Consider the following 6485-nt stretch of genomic DNA (forward strand, 5'->3'; position numbering starts at 1 on the left):
CAGATTTTTAGCTTCTGCTTTATGAGAGAGAGAGACACAGAATCTGAAGCAGGCTCCAGGCTCTGAGCTGTCAGCACAGAGCCTGACGCGGGGCTCAAACCCACAAACTGTGAGGTCATGACCTGAGCCGAAGCCGGACACTTACCCGACTGAGCCACCCAGGCGCCCCTGTAGCTTCTGCTTTAATGCATACTGATCCCTTAGAAACATCATTGTCCTCTTTGCAAATTTTGGTAAATAATGTAGTATTTATGCTACATATGTTAATATGTCATATTTATGTCAGCAATATAGATAATTATGCTAATAAAATATTAACCTATAGTGCTTTAATTTGTGTAATTTGGAACAATATTCTTGTTCCTTTTTTTATGTGGCTAATGCCTATCATAAACTGGGTATTTTGGTGAAACTCTCATAAAGAAAATTCCATTTGACTATGGCTTCTGTAATATTAGTGATGTTCAGCCCTACTAAAGTCATTCTTCTGCTTGAAGACCTCTAGTCCTCCCCATTACACATAAGCATGGCTCAAACTCTGCCAGGATCTTTGTTACATATATGAAAATATATTTTCTGCTGTCTTTAATTATATGTTTATGTACCATTGGTCTCTGGAATAGCTGAGTTTATCAGCAAATTCATGCCATCTTAGTTCTGTGATTTCCTTCAGAAAGGTCTTCCTTTTCCTCCAAGGAAACCTATGTTAGCATATTTTGTTCTAATAATAATAAAGAGTGATACTTTATATGTAACTCTTACATCTGTATCAGCATTTGCTGGAGTATGGATTAAATCTATGACTTGATTTTTTTCCCAAATGTTTCGTTCCCTTTTTCTTTTTTCATAACTGGAAGCTTGTACCTCCCACTCATTTTCTTCTAAAGCATTTAGCCAAGTGAGCAAATTAGATATATTTGCACTACAAAAATGAAGTCATTAAACACAATCACAATATGCCTTTGCAAGCAAACTGTGACTCATGGGTCAATAAGCTATAACTGTCCCCTGTTTATCACTTGCTATTTTTACAATACCTACTCAGGCTGAACTTCAAATCATTCTTTTCTAGAGGATATCTTGTTGCCAGAAGGGAATCTGGAAGGTCATCTGTACAGATTTGGAGCAAATATCAAGTTCTGAAGGAGACTAGGGCATGTTCTTACTCAACCACCACATAGTTGCAGGAACAGAATCCTAGAATATCACCTTCTGCACATTGGAAATAGGACTTTTCCAAGTGAAGGGGTTCATGGCAGGTGCTGGTGGAGGCAGGAGCAGCATAGGGGGGATGTTTCTATCCTTGGAAAGGAAAAGCAAGATATAAATTGTGGGAGAGGTCCAGATCTGAATAGAACAGGAGCGTGCTTGACTTTATGGCCAAATACAACATACTCTGGTGAGGATTTCATCAGTAACCTCTTCTGCCTGTATCTCTTCCTTAAGGCTGCTTCAGACTACCACTTCTTATTTGGAAGTACACATTTTCTGGGTAAAGAGGAAGCAGAAATAGTACCTTTTTGCATTAATACAAGGAGTTATTTCTGGACCCTTAGGATTTCTACCAGAAGATGAAAAAAAAAAAAAACTAGACTTGCAGCTTTTATTTCTTTTTCATCTTGGGAAACAATTTATAACAAAGGGATGGGAAAAGTCATTAATATTTTCAATTATTAGTATGGGCTAATTGCTTTCTATATTTTATCTTTTTTTAATTTCTTTTTAAATTTTGGGGCACGTAGGTGGCTCAGTCTGTTGAGTGTCCAACTTCGGCTCAGGTCATGATCTTGAAATTCGTGAGTTTGAGCCCTGCATCTGGCTCTGCACTGACAGTGCAGAGCTTGCTTCAGATCCTCTGCCCCTCTCTCTCTCTCTCTCTCTCTCTGCCCCTTCCCCACTCGTCTATGTTCTCTTTCCTTCTCTTTCTCTCAAAAAAAATAATTTCTTTAATTTTGACAGTAGTTTTTCTATGTAGGTGTTATTATTCCAATTTTAGACATGAGCAAGAGATTCAGGATCCCAGACTGTGTGTTTCTTTCTGCACAGCTTGCACTCTTTCCATTCTCCAGTTCCTTCTTGATGGTTTTCCAGCTGCCTTCTTCCCAAAGACCACAGTCATTTAGATGTTAGACTCATTTTGCTGATTTCATACCCAGCCCTTTCAAAAAGACATTGCTCAGTAAAGAAGAAATATTTGTACCCCCAGCTCAGATTTTGCATTGCATATTACACTGATTCACAGAACAAAACTCCGCTTGTGGCAGCCTTCCTCAATGAAACCAGCTTATCCTGGCAGATAAGTTGTTTCATATCAAATACCAGTGTCAAACATTACTTAGGAGATAAGAAAACTGGAGCAAAATTAAAAAGACTTTCTCAGCACTACCAAGATTCTTGGTATTCAGAATTTAGGGTCCTTCAGTTCCCAGTAAAAAGGCAATATTCTGAAAGCATGCACCTGCAGAGGCACCATACACATTTACAGTTTGGTTTCCATATATACATGTTTTTTATTTAAATATTTTTAAAATGTTTACTTATTTTTGAGGAAGAGGGCAGAGAATCTGAAGCAGGCTCCATGCTGACAACAGAGAGCCTGATGTGGAGCTTGAACTCATGAACCACAAGACAATGACCTGAGCCGGAGTCAGATGCTTAACCAATTGAACCCCCAGGTGCCCCTCGTTTCTATGTATATAAGTGTTTATTTATTTTTTGAGAGAGATTGGGGGAGGCGTGGAGAGAGTGGGAAACAGAGGATCAGATGCAGGCCCTGGACTGACAGTGGAGAGCCCTATGCAGGGCTCAAACTCACAAACCACAAGATCATGACCTGAGCCAAAGCTGGACCCTTAACCGACTAAGCCACCCAGGCGCCCCTCCATATATTTTTAATAGTAAAGTGAAACCTCTCAGGTTCTTGAAAAACCCTATATAATGTGTTTTATGAAAGCAAACGTCCTTTAACTCAAGCAATAAAACTCACTTCCATGTAGAAATTCTGTTTTTAAGCATTATTTATCATCAAAACCATTGAGAATAGCTCAGTTCATTTTCTTCAGAGACCATGTTGAGTTTCTTGCTATGCTTTGTTTCGTTTTGTTTTCCCTAGCAGTCACTCATCAAACTCATAGGATCACAAACTGCTTAATTTATATTCAGAGGGCTTATTGTTCTAGATACCCACTTGGTGCAAATAAAACCCAACACGAGTATGCTTGGAAAGCTGAATTTTAAGGAAAATTTAATTTAAGCTTAGTTTTTAAAGAAAAGGAAAACATGGTAATTCTTTCTACGTCTTTCATTCATTTGTGTATATTGGATTTTGGGTGCAGAGGATGGATATAATCTTAAGTATCCATGGCTCCTTACAGGGTACTGGTTCATGTAAGACTCCCCAGCTTCATTCATTCATTCACTCTCTTTATTTCCATTTCCCATTCCCTTCCATGGGCAAACATCAAATGTGTTTCTATTTATAAACTGTCCTTTGTATGAATTGGCTTTTTATGTAGCTATTTTTTTTTTACATTTTTTAATGTTTATTTGTTTTCAAGAGAGAGGGAACTGAACATGAGCTTGGAAGGGGCAGAGAGAGAAGGAGACAGAATCCAAAGCAGGCTCCAGGCTCTGAGCTGTCAGCACAGAGCCTGACATGAGGCTCCAACTCATGAGCCGTGAGATCATGACCTGAACCTGAAGTCAGACACTTAACTGACTGGACCACCCAGACTCCCTTTATGTAGTTATTTTTAAAGTTATATATTTATTTTTCTTCCTATGGTGGCTTCCTTAACTTGAGACCTATATTCCTGTATACCTACCCCATTTAATTCCTTAAACATTCCAATATCACTCTATTCTCTGAGACTATATGTTTATCTAGGCAAGCTGACCTGTTTCAGTGATTTATCTTCACCACAAAGATCTTTATAATTTCTCACTTTGGGGTCCTGGGTTGTTGTGGAATCAATAATAAAATTGTTGTTTACAATAAGATATTATATAATAAAACATTGCTACAATGTATTACTGTTAAGACAATAACACATGTTACAAGGCATCTGATTAAACTTACTTTCTATGTTTCTAGATGTATCCCCTTTTTTTCTTTTGAGTTTTTAACCACAAAAGTGTTCTTGATATTAGCCTTTGCTGTTAATGCTAAAACTGTGAGATCTTATTCTTTTGTCTTTTTTTGTTTTGTTTTACCAGAGAAAAGTTTCATTGACTTTTGGTTGTATATAACATTCTAAGTTCAAAATTCCTTTTCCATTAATACTTTAAAAATATGATTTCTTGTTCTTTTTGTATCTGGCATTGCTTTAATAGATTTGATGATATTCTGATTCTTACTCCCATGTAGGTAATCTGCTCTTTCTCTCTGGAAGCTTTTAAAAAATTTTCTGGTTTTCTTTGATGTTCTTAATATTAATATAATGTGTCCAGGTATGGCTTTGCTTCCCTACTTCTTCTGTAGCAATATGACCCCATTGTGTTAGAGGTCATTCATCCAGCTCTATTGTGTAAAACTTATTTTTATTCATTTTTCAAATAGTTACCCTGATAATTCTCTTATTTTTTTCCTTTGTATTTCTATGTCTCTATCCCTTCCTGCTGCCTCCTGAGGGAGTTCTTCAGTTTGGTTTTACAGTGGACTTATTTGTCCTACATCTGATTGATATTCTTTATTATCTTTTTCAGATGTGTTATCTTCATGTTTTTCTACTTCATTCTTTTTTTTTTTAAAATCATGTCTTGGTTTTGTTTCACATTGCTCATCTGTTACCTCATATTCTCTTTTATAATGTTTATTTCTTTATTTTGAGAGAGAGAGAATGAGCAAGGGAAGGGCAGAGGGGGAGAGAAAGAGAGAGAGAATCCTATAGGCTCTGTGCTTTCAGTGGAGAGCCAGATGCAGGGCTTGACCCCACAAACCATGAGATCATGACCTGAGCCAAATTCAAGAGTCAGATGAGCCCCCCAGGCATCCCCCTCATCTTTGTAAGCAGATTGCTGATGCTTCTTTTTCATTATTGGTGTATCTCTTGTAAGAATTCTGTTTCAAAAGCTATATACCATCCTTTTCATTGTCCTGGTGTATAGTCAAGGTAGTTGTTCATCTCAGTTAGGTTGCTGTTTTGACCTGTGAGTTCCTATTCCTGACGGTGCTTTGAGGAGGGGTCAAAGGCTTCACCTCCATCCCCCATGAATTTGAGAAGAGGGGAAGGAGGGCATCCAGGACAGAGAACCCTGGATACCACAGAACTTGAGTTTGTAACTCCTCTTGCCTGGTGCCATCTATGGCCACTAATTAGGGCTCTTCGCAAGCAGTGTTGGTCACAGTGCATTTACTTGAATCATCATTTAAGGCCTAGGGGTTTGGATTGGGTATGAGGCAGATCCTAAGTCATGCCACACACCTGATTTTTCCTACTCTTCACCCTTTAGAGGCCTTTTAACCTACCCCCTTCTTTACTCCTGCAGATGCTAAAAAAATTGCTAACTATGGGGACTTAATTACCTCTTCTGCCAATTTTTATTTGTTTGAAATTTTTTGTAATAAAAATTTTAAAAAACTGGAGGTAGAGAATAGCTTGGTATTTTCTTTGATTCTCATGATTTAATATGCATGGAGAATGATGAAAAAATCAATATGTAAATAATGACAAGAATACATCATCAATATTGCTTCAAGATCTAGCCTATCTAATCCTAAAATAAAACTTGTATTATTTTATTACTTTAAAAAGCTTTTATTGAAATACATATCTGTTTCTAGCATCAACCTTAGATTATACATTTATACTCAAACATCAACAAATAGCAATGAATAAAGCAACTGCAGTTTACTATTCTAATGTCATGGTGAAATAAAAAGTATGAACATGAGAGTTTTAAAAATATGTTACTGATTTCCCTTTCTCTCTTTTTATTTTCCTTACCTGGGTTTTAATTTTTTTAATTTTTTAAAACTTTTTTTTTAATTTTTGAGAGAGAGAGAGCATGAGTGGAGGAAGGCAGAGAGAAAGGGAAACACAGAATCCAAAGCAGGCTTCAGGCTCCAAGCTGTCAGCAAAGAACCCAACGTGGGGCTTGAACTCACAAACTGTGAGATCATGACCTGAGTCAAAGTCGGCTGCTTAACCAACTAAGCCACCCAGGCGCCTCCTTATCTGTGTTTTTAAACCGTCGGAATTACTTTCTGCTTGTCATCTAGAGATGACCTTCTTTGGAAAGGGACAGGTAGTAAATATTTTCAGCTTTGTAGGCCATGTGCTTTCTGTTGCTACTACTCAATTTTGCTGTTATAGGATGAAAGCAGTCATAGGTGACACTTAAACGAATGGGTGTGGCTATGTTGCAAAAAAAATTTTATTTGCCAAAGGCAGATAGTGGGCCAGATTTGGTTGTCAAGCGTTCGTTTACTTAGACCCAAGCTAGAGGTATCTGTGCGTTAGACTGCATTGCTGAGAGTGAGAAAA

Source organism: Suricata suricatta, chromosome 7, assembly GCF_006229205.1.
Source record: "Suricata suricatta isolate VVHF042 chromosome 7, meerkat_22Aug2017_6uvM2_HiC, whole genome shotgun sequence".
NCBI lineage: Eukaryota > Metazoa > Chordata > Mammalia > Carnivora > Herpestidae > Suricata > Suricata suricatta.